Consider the following 13354-nt stretch of genomic DNA (forward strand, 5'->3'; position numbering starts at 1 on the left):
AGTGCTGGGATAACAGGTGTGAGCTGTAGTGCCTGGCCAAGTTCAGTGGAATGATCTTAAAGTTATCAGAAACCCATACTTTGGAATACTTGTCATAGTCTTTTGTTTGAATCCTTTTGAAGATGGAGCACTTTTGTTTTTTGCTTACAGGTAATTGTAAAATCTATCAGAGAAAAACCAAAATAATAATTGTCTGTGAATGACAAAATACTTAAAATAGCCATGGTTAAAGATCTAACTCATTATAATGCAATTGATGATGAAATTTGGTTATTTCTGTGACATAGGATATTTTAACATAATATCCGGAATTATGACTAATATCATACTGAAACATATAGATGGTAAAGACACTGACAAATTTTTAGGAATATTATACAATTTCTGAAACACTTGTACATGTGTATGTTTTGATTTTTCATAGAGGCGTAGGTCTTACTGTGTTGCCCAGGCTGGTCAAACTCCTGGCCTCAAGTGATCCTCTTGTCTGGGCCTCCCAAAGTGTTGGAATTACAGGCCACCATGCCCGGCCTGAAACACTTATATTAATAACATAGATATTTACAAATATAACCTAAAGAAGGTTAAGCATCAGTTCATATTTCACAATGATTCCCATATAATTTAACATATCAAATAAATCTAATTAGTTTAACATCTCTCTTTTACAAGGTGATAGAACAAGTCCTTTGAGATTTTACAGGGGCCCTCTGGGAAATCTCAGTCAGTTTGAGGCAAAAAAGGATTTCATTTATAATTTGATTTGGGGAAGTTTGTAAAAAAATGTCAAAAGGTTTGAACACCTGATTATATGAGATCATATGAGATCATATGAGATCAAAAATCCTGATTATATGCAATAATAATCAGTTATATATTTAAACTAAAATGACAATAAAAGATTTCAAAGGCAAGTATAGAAAGTAACGTATGTATAAAAAATTGCTTAGCTCTTTCAATACTGAGAAAATTCCATTTCATTAAGTAATCAAAGGCTTGATAAAGACAATATGAAGCACAGAAAATGACTTTTTAAAACTTTTATTGATACATAATAACTGCACATATTTGTGGGGTACAGGTGATATTTTGATACATGCATACTTAGTTCAAGTCAGGGTACTTAGGACTTCTATCATGTCAAACATTTATCATTTCTTTGTGTTAGGAATATTTCAAATCTTCTCTTCTAGCCTTTTTTTTTTTCTTAACACAGGGTCTTGATCTGTTGCCCAGTCTAGAGTGCAATGGTGCCATCATGGCTCACTGCAGCTTCAACTGCCCAGGCTCAAGTGATCCTCCCACCTCAGCCTCCTGAGTAGCTGGGACCACAGGCATATGCCACCATGCCTAGCTAACTTTTTAAATTATTTGTAGAGATGAGGTCTCACTATATTGCCCAGGCTGGTCTTGAACTCCTGGGCTCAAGCGATCCTCCCGTGTCAGCCTTCTAAAGTGCTGGAATTATAAGCATGAGCCACCATGCCTGGCCACTTCTAGCTGTTTTTGAAATATACAATAAATTGTTAACTATAGTCACCCTACTGTGTTTTCAAACACTAAAACTTGTTCCTTTTATCTAATTGTATGTTTGAAATTATTTGAAAAGACACAGAATCTTTATTTTCTATTACTTACTCAATAGGTAAAGAAAACCTCCTTACAATAATCCAATATTTTCATTTTAATAGAGAAAGAAATTCAAATTATAGTTTTGCATAGTACATTATTGATATTAAATCTAATTTTAAAAACTCTTATAATAAACTCATTCAATTAACATAGACGACAATTTAATTGTCATTAAAATGACAAGCTAAAATGACAGGCTAAGGCTTGTTCGACCACAGGAGATAAGATTCCCTCTCTGTGTGTCTCTCTGTCTCTTTCTTTACATTTTATATCCATTTCAGTTTTTGTCCTTTATTTTCCCCTTTCAAAACAAAATTTAAGTAACCCCTAAACTAGAACAAAATTTCTCTCCTTTTCCCTTAACAAAAATGCACCCTTCATACCTCATACCTTTCCTTACTGAAGCACATCTTATTTTCCTTGCACACTTTGCATATAGAAATTTTTTCCTTTGGGAGGCCGAGACGGGCGGATCACGAGGTCAGGAGTTCGAGACCATCCTGGCTAACACGGTGAAACCCCGTCTCTACTAAAAAAATACAAAAAACTAGCCGGGCGAGGTGGCGGGCGCCTGTAGTCCCGGCTACTCGGGAGGCTGAGGCAGGAGAATGGCGTAAAAACCCGGGAGGCAGAGCTTGCAGTGAGCTGAGATCCGGCCACTGCACTCCAGCCTGGGCGACACAGCGAGACTCCGTCTCAAAAAAAAAAAAAAAAAAAAAAAAGAAATTTTTTCTTTATCCTTATTATTCCTGGTAGTTAAATATGTTGATTAGAATTCTTAACCCTTAGTAATCTTCATTCTCAGTTAAAATTAGAAAGCAAGGAAGTGTAAACTGTCATATACCAACATTTTGTAGTAGATTAGCAAATTTATGGATATACCCTTTCATAATTCCTAGAGATGTATGCTTCCTTGTAGTATAATTTTTTGATGTGGCAAAGGATATTTTTAGCAACAGGTTCCAATATCTTTAGTAGCTCTGTAAAAATTAAGAAGCCAAAAGTAGATGAATTTAAACTTATGTTTAGCAATTGATGTTGCAGTGTTTTATATTATTTGTTAATGATCTAGATATTCAATGATTATCTATCATTTAATGTAACTTAGTATACTTTTAGGATTTCAAGTAACCAAAAATATTTTGGAACCATTTTCAAGCAAACGTATTATAAAACATGTAATAGGCTGGGCACGGTGGTTCACGCCTGTAATCCCAGCACTTTGGGAGGCTGGGGCAGGCAGATGATCTGAGGTCAGGAGTTCAAGACCAGCCTGGCCAACATGATGAAATCCTGTCTCTACTAAAAATACAAAAAAAAAAAAAAAAAATAGCTGGGCGTGGTGGTGGGCGCCTTAGTCCCAGCTACTCGGGAGGCTGAGGCAGGAGAATTGCTTGAACCCAGGAGGTGCAGGTTGCAGTGATGTGAGATCATACCACTGCATGCCAGCCTAGGTGACAGAGTGAGACTCTGTCTCAAAATCAATCAATCAATCAAGAAAACATACAATAGTTATTGTTGGAAGGTTTATTTATAAACTTTTATCCCACTTACACTCATTTAATTCACTTGTTATTAACAACTATGCATGAATTGTTCATGAAAATTTCACAAGATGTTAAACAAAGCTAGCCATCATCTTAAGTTCTTTTTCTTGCTGACCAATTTTAAAACACATGTATATTAGGCAAGTATCAAACATTACAGAACAAAGCACCCAAAAAATTAAACACATGGCTCCCCAGATTTGTTTTTACTGGTGTGCTTGATAAACACAAGCTATTTATTTATTTATTTATTTATTTATTTATTTATTTATTTTGAGACAGGGTCTCACTCTGTTGCCCAGGCTGGAGTGCAGTGGCGCCATCATGGCTCACTGCAACCTCCACCTCCTGGGCTCGAGTGATCCTTCCCCCTCAGGCTCCCTAGTAGCTGGGACTACGGGTGCATGCCACCACACCCGGCTAATTTTTGTATTTTTTGTAGAGAGGGGGTTTCACCTTGTTGCCCAGGCTGGCCTTGAACTTCTAGCCTCAAGTGATCCTCCTGCCCCACCCACCAGCAATTTGTTTTTATTGTACATTTGGTTTTTAGCTCAAATTTATAATTTTTAAATCTTAAATACCTAGTAGAGATAATATAACATTATTTAACCTGTAAACCCAAGAGAATAAAATCGCATGTCTGTATAATATCTAATGCCATCAACCCTGAAGACATGCTGTTTTTATTTAACCAACAATCTTTTTTTTTTTTTTTTTTTTTGAGGCAGTGTCTCATTTTGTCGCTCAGGCTGGAGTACAGTGGAACAATTATGGCTCACTGCAGCCTCGGCCTTCCCGGGCTCAGGTGATCCTTTCACCTTAGCCTCCCACCACCACGCCTGGCTAATTTTTGTATCTTTTGTAGTGATGGGGTTTCACTAGGTTGCCCAGGCTGGTCTCAAACTCCTGGGCTCAAGCTATCCTCCCTTCTCAGTCTCCCAAAGTGCTGAGATTACAGGTGCGAGCCACTGCACCTGACCTAACCAAAAATCTTAACTCAGCAATCTTAACCTAACTTTATTTACCAAAGATTATCCCAGATTATGTGAATTAAAAATAAAATGGATTGGATTCTAGTTTTCTAAGAGTTCTAGGAATGCTTAATTTACATAAGTGCTTAATTTATTTTAGGCCAATTAAAGCAGAGCTCTTTTACAGGATTTTATGAGTTAATTTTGACAGTACTATTGCAAGGTAGAAAATACCACATATACATAGCATATATGCATACATACATAGACAAATGTACAGGCAAATGCAAATAGAGATCTTATAGCTTTCATTTAAAATTTTTAGCTATGAATCAGGCAAAAGTAGTAATAAAAAGCTCACTAGTTTATATACAATAGTCAAATCCAAATAGTGTTTTTGGCAGATGAACAAATTAAGGTTACCTGTTTAATAAGGGTATAAATAATACCTCATTAAACCTCATTAGCTGGGACCACAGGTGCACCCCACCATGCCCGGCTAATTTTGCATTTTTTTTGTAGAGATGGGCTTTTCGTTACGTTGCCCAGGCTGGTCTCGGACTCCTGGGCTCAAGGGATCAATCTGCCCTGGCCTCTCAAAGTGCTGGGATTTCAGATGTGAGACTCCGCACCAGGCCTGGATGTTTACATTTTTAAAATATGGTAAGATTTACAACTCCAAGAGACAGAGAAAAGTTGTAAGTTTTCTCTGAGAAGGGATTTAGGGGCACATTTGCTTACCGTTGGAAACCCAGGGCAATTGTTACTTACAGTTTTTTAGAAAGTGCAGATTCCTTTGTGGTGGGGGTCCAAAATGCATCCACAAAGGGAATTGCGTGGGAATGCCTGGAGCTGGTGGTGACTGGTTATAGAGTGAGGGGCAGTAAAACAACCTTGCTGTGTATTCTTGGGGGGTCAGAGGTTGGGGGGCTTTGTTAGCTAGTTGCTGGCTATCAGTGTTTGTATAAGTCCCACACCTTCCCGAGTGTCTTTTGTAATTCGTAACTTTTATTCTAAGTCTGATTTCTGCTTCCTAATCTAGTTAAGGGGGTTTTTGCTCTCAGAAGTGCACTCTCCCATTTCTTTTTTTCTTCTTTGCATCTGATCTCTCCATAGGTACCAAGAGGATATTTGTTTCGGATGAGAGCTCTCTAAAGATTATTTTAGATGTCAAACCAAAGGATCTGTGTCTGGCCATCAGTGGATAGGACCTCTGAAGGATACATCTACTCCCAGAAACCGTAAAGCCTTTTGATGGAAAGACCCAGAGGCAAATTTCCAGGCTGAGAATAAGTTTTTATCATGGACAAAAGAGACATCCCTGAAATGGGTGCAGATGATGTTGCCCCTGTGATTCCGAATAGGTCACTCCCAAAGATAGACATGGAATATGAAGACGTTCGTTGTCACAGGTGGTAAGGAAACTCCAGTCTTCCACAAAAGTGAGACACCTTCAATCACAGACCCACTAATCTGTGACACCAGGTAGGCAATACTGGGATAGGACTTTCCCTAGCACAAATAGGCGGCAAAGAAAAGATGCAGACTCAGCTCTGAAAATTGGCACAGTTGCTAGGCAAAGTATCTCGGGTCCTCATCCTGATAGCTCACCACCTACAGATGCAAGCCCAACAACCTGCAACTCCAGCAGAAAAACCAGGGAGAACGTGCTCTCACTGGATCCAAGCCAAGCTCTCAAGACACAAGATAAGATGGAAGAAAAATCTCATCTTTTTAAAACATTGGTGACCCACAGCAAAGTTGGTTCAAATGGAAACTGGTCCGGTGAGAACTGTAAACTCACCAATCTGTGAGACTGCCTCAAACAACAGGGTTATAGGATGTATGCCTGCATTTTACCCTATGATTCTTCCTCTTATGGCAAGTGACACAAAAGACAGAGACAAAAGAATATTGTGGCTACCCTTTGAGAGAGAGATGGATCAATAAGAAATGATCAAAGTCACACAAACCCAGAGAACTAACTTCATACAAATGTTTTCTCCTGTTAATCTAAACTTGGAAAGGAGACATTTTTACCACCTGGTCTTGACCATAGCCTGGAAATCTGGGATGCTGAGTTCAGGAAGAATTCTTAACTTTCTGCCAGTTTGGTCTGGGCTCCAGAGTTTTACTGTAGCCTCTGGGGTGAGTCAGGGACTTGGTTTTGTTCTCTGTTGTATCCCTAGCACCTAGAACAGCACTCAGACACATAGCAGATTCTCAGAAAACTCTTGTTGAAGAATGGCTGGGAGCCAGGCACATTGCAAACGTCACTAAGATGCACAGATGTCCTCCAAGGTGGGCATTTGAATGAGACTCAGAGAGGACAGGTCACTGCTATGGTTTGAGTATTTGTCCTCTCCAAAATTTATGTTGAAGTTTAATTCCCAATTTGGTAATGTGGAGAGGTGAGACCTTTGAGAGGTGATTGGGCCATGAAGGCTCTGCCGTCATGAATGGATTAAACGGTTAATGAATTAACGGGTTACCATGGGAGTGGGACTGGTGGCCCTATAAGAAGAGGAAAAGAGACCTTAATTAACACACTCTGCCCCCTTGCCATGTGATACCATACCTATCTGCACCGCCTGAGGACTCTCGGAGAGTCCCCACCAGCAAGACCATCCTACCTAGATGTGCCCCCTCAACCTTGAACTTAGCCTCCAGAACCGTAAGAAATAAATTCCTTTTCTTTATAAATTACCCAGTCTCAAGTATTCTGTAGTAGCAACACAAAACCACTAAGACACCAGGCAAGTGGAACAGCACTGACTTACCCAAGAAGAGACACTGGGCTCGCCAGGTAGCATCAGTTTAGCTAATTAATTAGGAACACTCTTGCTGTTGTTCAGGTATTTAGTGCTGGGGATGTGCTAACTGCTTTTCGGAAATTTTCTAACTTCATTCTCACAATATCTTTTGAGGAGGTGCTGGCCCCATTATGACCTCTGTGTTACAGATAAAGCAACTGGGGCACAGAGATGATATGTGATCTTGCTTCCAGGTCACTCAACTAGTGGATAATGAATTCAAGGCTCAAACCCTGTCTATCTGTGGCGGAAGCCATTGTCCCGAGGGCCTCGGTTAATAGTAAGAGCTAACTCTCAATGGGCAGCTGGGCTCTGTTACAGACACTTTATCTGTGCTAAATCATTTCATCTCCACAGCAACACTGTCAGGAAGGTGCCTTTATTTCCCCATTTTACAGAGAGTGAAACTGAAGCACAGAGAGTTTAGGCAACTTGCCCAAAATTAAATAGTTGGGAAATGGATTAAAACCCTGGAAGTCTTTTGGTGCTTTATGGGTTCTTATGGAGGCTTCGTTATGATTAAACCATTGACCATTGGTGATCGACTCAATCTCTAGCCCCTCTCTCCTCCTTAGAGGTTGTAGGTGGGGAGGAAAGTCCTAATCCTCTAATCCTGCCATAGTTTTCCGGTGACCAGCCCATCCTGAAGCTACCTGGCACTCTCAGCCACCAGTCATATTATTAGCGTACAGAAGACAGTCATCACTCCAGAGATTCCAAGAGCCTTGTGTTAGGAACCGGGGACTAAGGCCAAATATTATAACAAAAGATGCTTCTACCATCCCTGTCACTCAGGAAATTACAAGGGTTTTAGAAACTCGGTGCCAGGAACAGGAGATGAAGTCTAAATGTGCATTTCTTATTATATCAGAATATCGTGGTTGGTTTTCAGCTGGTACAGAGGGTACAAAAGGTGCAGCAGGTACAGACTCTAGCAGTGACCGTCATGAGTATCTCAGAGGAGTGGCTGGATCTCTCTGCTACCCCCCTGTCCCCACTCCCCTCACAAATTTAACCCTTGATTTTGATTTTGGTGAAAAAGTGGAGTCTTCTTTTTGTTTGACAGTTTAATAATCATTGTGTTGACCAAAATTAAGGCTGTTGAGGCAGAAATAATTTCATAAAGGTTTATTGGAAGTCAAATGTGAGGATTGACCTGGGAAGACACACCAACAAAAAGTTGGTGTTAAGAGTCTGTTACAAGTTGGAAGGCTTTGATAAGAAAGTTTAGGGGAAAGGAGGGGGATTTCTCAGTTGGAGTTGTCCTTTTTCATTGGAGGTTACAGTACAGCGGTTACAATCATTGGCTAGAGATGACAACAAACCAGCTAAAAATTTTTATTTTATTTTTTGAGACAGAGTCCCGCTCTGTCACCCAGGCTGGAGTACAGTGGCGCGATCTCGGCTCACTGCAACCTCCGCCTTCAGGGTTCCAGCGACTCTCCTGCCTCAGCCCCCAGAGTAGCTGGGATTACAGGCCCCGGCCAGCACACCCTGCTAATGTTTTGTATTTTTTGTAGAGACGGGGTTTCGCCATGTTGGCCAGGCTGGTTTTGAGCTCCTGACCTCAAGTGATCCACCCGCCTCAGTCTCCCAAAGTGCTAGAATTACAGGTATGAGCCACCGCAACTGGCCGCTAAAATGTTTTATGCACAAGACAATCCATAAAACTTTATGATTTAGAAACAAATCAGTGTCCTTTTCAATGTCAGTTATTGCACTCTTCCAATAATGTTATCTCAAAATTTAAACATCATTCTGACACCCCCCCCTTTTTTTTTTTTTTGAGACAGGGTCTGGCTCTGCTGTCCAGGCTGGAGTGCAGTGGCGTGATCTTGGCTCACTGCAACTTCTACCTCCTGGGTTGAAGCAACTCTTGGGCCTCAGCCTCCTGAATAGCTGGGATTACAGGCATGTGCCATCACTCCTATGGCTAAAATTTTTGTATTTTTAGTAGAGACGGGGTTTTACCATGTTGTCCAGGCTGGTCTCGAAATCCTGACCTCAAGTGATCCACCTGCCTCAGCTTCCCAAAGTGTTGGGATTACAGACCTAAGCCACTGCCTCTGGCCCACTTGTTTATATGTATGTGTATATATATGTGTGTTAGAGACAAGGTCTTGCTCTGTTGTCCAGGCTGGAGTGCAGTGGTGAGATCATAGCTCAATGTAACCTCCAACTCCTAGGCTCAAGCAGTCCTCCCACCTTGGCCCAGAGTGCTGCAACTGTAGCACCTCGGCCGTTGTTAGATATTATCAATCCTAATAAGATTGAAGTATTTATTCTAAACAGCACTCACTTTAATCTGGGTCTAGTATAGCCAGTTTAGAGGTTAAGACTCTATTTTTAAAACTGGAGTACATAGGGCACAGTGCATGAGTGTTTGGAACTATTGAGACTGTGACTCCAAGGGCCTGTGGGTATTTTCTGCAGGGCCCAGTGCTGTTTGTGTGATCTCACACCAGAAGGCAAAGTTACACTCTGAACTGCCCAGCGTCAGACATCTTGGTGCCAGCAGGACAGGGGTCAGCTTCTGTATATCCTTGTGGAATGAATGGCATGGAGGTCCCTGTGGAAGTTTCTCTCTCTCTCTCTCTTTCTTTCTCTCTCTCTCTCGCTCTCTCTAACACACACACACACCACACACACACACGCATGCGCACACACACACACGTGCACACACACACACACATGCATGCACACACACACGTGCACACACACACGTGCACACACACACACACGCACGCACAACCAGGGATCAGGGGCTTCTGGCAAGCCCCTGTCATTCAACTATTTCTATGTGTGTGTGTAGAGCATCTGAAACTTTTCTTTTTGTTTTTTGTTTTGTTTTTTGTTTTGTTTTTTGAGACAGAGTCTTGCTCTTGTTGCCCAGGTTGGAGTGCAATGGTGCCATCTCAGCTCACTGCAACCTCTGCCTCCTGGGTTCAAGCGATTCTCCTGCCTCAGCCTCTTGAGTAGCTGGGATTACAGGCGCTCGGCACCACGCCCAGCTAATGTTTGTATTTTTAGTAGAGATGGGCTTTTACCATGTTGGTCAGGCTGGTCTCAAACTCCTGACCTCAGGTGATCCGCCCACCCCCGCCTCCCAAAGTGTTGGGATTACAGGTGTGAGCCACTGTGCCCAGCCCATCTGACAATTTTCAAATGACTTCCACACATAGCATCTTATTTCACCCATACCACAACCCTCATACGTATCTGACTATCCTCATTTTAGCTTTATGGAAACAGATGTGGAAAGGGAGGACTGTGTCATAGGCAGAAGTGACTGAGCCTCAGCCTGAATTCAGGGTGATCTGTTGTGGGCTCTGTTCTCTACGACACTTGGCCTGTGGCCCCCACACAGGCCTGTATTCCTGTATCCCTCCTCTGTCTCTCCTCTCTGAGCCTCCCTGCCTCCCAGTATCCAATGACCTCCTGCCACCGCTGTGGTTCTGCCTGGTCTCCTGGGGCTGGGATTCAAGGTCTAGAACTTTCCTTTCCTCCCAGCAGCTATAGTCTTCTCTCGTGGCCTTCCAGTTCTCTCTGCAACAAACTTTCAGGGCTGACAAACAAATAAGCCCTTTCATGTCTTTGTGGGATTGATAATATCTGAAAACATATGGCTTTTAAGACCAATTTTTGAATCTGGAGATAATGTTATTGGGCCAGTGTAAAATTCTTATCCCATGATCTTAATTTCCGATGGTGGAACTCAGGCATTGTGGTTATAGACATGAAGCTGTATGATTGTGTGCATACCAAACCTTTTCCCTACTCAACAAACCTTTTCTTCAGATCTGCTTTGCATTTAAGAACACTTCATAGCACAATTAGTTGCCCGCACTTTGGGGCAGGAAACAATTGTGCTATGTAGTTCAGTGGGAAGTAAAGGAGGGAGGGGCAAAGAGAGAAAGAGAGAAAGAAAGAGAGATTTAGAAAGGCAACTTTCCCCCCAAAGCTTCTCTTCATTGTCTGTAATAGTGCAATTATAAATGCAAACATTATTTAATTAACTCGCAAATGGGAACCAAATGTAGCACCAGCCTATCGGCCAGTGAGAAGGTAGAGGTATTTTTGTGACTTCTCTCCATCAGGCTGTGTGATAGGGACAAGCCATTGGACTTCTCTGAGCTTGTTTCCTCATTTGAAAAATCGGAGCAATGATTCTAACTTCACTAGTGTTTGTGAAGATGAAGCGATATATGAAATGGCATGCTTCACAACCTGTAAATTACTCTGGTAATATAGGGTATGCATCATATACATCAATAAATGAATGTGTCTTCTGTGGGCCCAGCTGGGGTATACCCAAATGCACCATGAAGCCAGCTGCCCCAGCCAATCTCCTCACCAGTGGGCTGAGAGACCTCCCTCTGTTCTTCCCTCCCTTCAGGGATTAGCCTGACACTCACAGAGCTCCTGTAAGCCCCAAGGCTGTGCTTGCAGGCCTGCGGGCTGCAGTAGACTCTGTTCTGGGCCACTGCCCTGCGGAGGCCACGCTCATTGTTGGGAAGGCCAGGAGCGTCCCAGTTCTTGGGAAAAAAAATGTTAGAAATGTCTCTAGGAGCCTGTATGATGAACTGGTACAGCCCCCCTGGTGCTTTGCAGACATTGAAGGTCCTGTTTCACTTAATGGGAAGTTTGTGTGGGGAGAATTCTGTCCCCAGACTGAGGGACCCCACACCAACATGCAATTTACAGGGGTACATGTCCAGATGCCAAGGGAAAGCAGCCGTCCCTTCTGATCCCATGTTAGTGGGGTGCCTGAGAGACCCTGTGCCTGAGGCCCCAGTACTCCCATCCTGAGCCCTGGGTAAGCACCACACAAATATACAGGGTACAAATGAGAATAGACCCCCAAACTCCCTACTTTCATTTGAAACTCTTTGTAGCAGAGCTGAAAACTGTATATTGACCAGAACATCAGTGGCCTCAAGACTGTCACCATCTGAAGCCAGCATTCTGTTCCTGCTGTTTCCCACCCTCCTGAATGAAATCTACAGGATACCCATGAAGGTAGATTTTAAGACACCAGGGCTCTCATCTAGGTGGCATAAGTGACAGATGGCCTTCCAGGTGTGCTGTGGACACTGCAGTTGCTCAATGTCCTGTACAGCTCCCCATGTTCATCCAGTTCATCATGACCCACTGGTAATCCCTTGCTTACAAGATATCTGAGAACAGGGGACAGAGTAGACCGGATTGTGCAGAACTTGGGAACTGCGAAAGTTTGTAGAAGAAACTGAATTGGGGACATATTGCATTTAATGTGATTTCAGGACATCTGAATGGGAACATCCAGGTAGTGATATAGGATGGGAGCTTGGGAGAGAAACATAGTCCTGTCCTTGGGCTAATCACAGCCTGAGCATAAAGAATCTTGGAGAGAGCAGAGAATGAATGAAGAGACTTAAGGAACGCACTGATTTCAGGTTCAGAAGAGACTAATGTTAGCCCAGTGAACCAGCAAAGGAGGGAATAGGCTCAAGCCTCCACCCAAGGTTTACTTCAGTTTTATTGAACCAGTGCCTACTAGATGCGGAACTGCATTTCACTCTTGCCATGTAAATACCGATTACAGTTTTTTCCAGTTATGATGAAGTTTAGAACAGTGTATTTTTAGAGTGTAATTTTGCTTTGACATCCCTATTTTTTATCTTTATTTTTATTTATTTATTTTGAGATAGAGTCTCACTCTGTCGCCAGGCTGGAGTGCAGTGGCACAATCTTGGCTCACTGCAACCTCCGCCTCCCAGGTTCAAGCGATTCTCCTGCCTCAGCCTCCTGAGTAGCTGGGATTACAGGCTCGCGCCACTATAATCAGCTAATTTTTGTTTTTTAATAGAGATGGGGTTTCACCATGTTGCCAGGCTGGTCTCGAACTCCTGACCTTAGGCGATCCACCTCCTCAGCCTCCCAAAGTGCTGGGATTACAGGCGTGAGCCACAGTGCCCGGCCTATTTTTATTTTATTTTATTATTTTTGTAGTTTGCTTTGACATCTCTATAACCTGCAAGTTTAACTTCCCTTTGGAAACTGCACAGGGCTTTTTTTTCTGTTGCAAAAAAATGTATTTGACTGCTTGAGTAAAATTACAGTTTATCTGTTGTTAATAAGTATTAAATGAAACTGAACTCCTCCCCTTTCCTTTCAACTTTCCAAGAAAGTGCATATAACAGTCCATTATTTTTCTTCCATATCTAATGCAAAATAAACACTATTCCTGCACTCTTGATCAAGAAGAAGAGATCAAATCTCTCAATACAAGAGATCTAATTGTAAGATCTCTTGTAAGGAACATATGTACATTTGAATGAAAGTGACATTTCTTATTGTATATACAAGAGCATTTACATTTTCTCTACTGAATGTTGTTCAAGATGCTATG

At 42.1% G+C, this 13354-nt stretch overlaps 1 pseudogene across 1 annotated transcript in view; it reads left to right on the forward strand.

The window, feature by feature from the left end:
* The first annotated feature begins 5076 nt into the window (after positions 1 to 5076).
* Positions 5077 to 13354, forward strand: part of LOC126945689 (40S ribosomal protein S2-like) — a 53456-nt pseudogene continuing 45178 nt past the window's right edge. Inside the window, exon 1 of the transcript XR_007722519.1 lies at positions 5077 to 5080. The product of XR_007722519.1 is annotated as a 40S ribosomal protein S2-like (transcript). The remainder of the gene's footprint in view (positions 5081 to 13354) is intronic.

This window comes from Macaca thibetana, chromosome X (genome assembly GCF_024542745.1).
Source record: "Macaca thibetana thibetana isolate TM-01 chromosome X, ASM2454274v1, whole genome shotgun sequence".
Lineage (NCBI taxonomy): Eukaryota > Metazoa > Chordata > Mammalia > Primates > Cercopithecidae > Macaca > Macaca thibetana.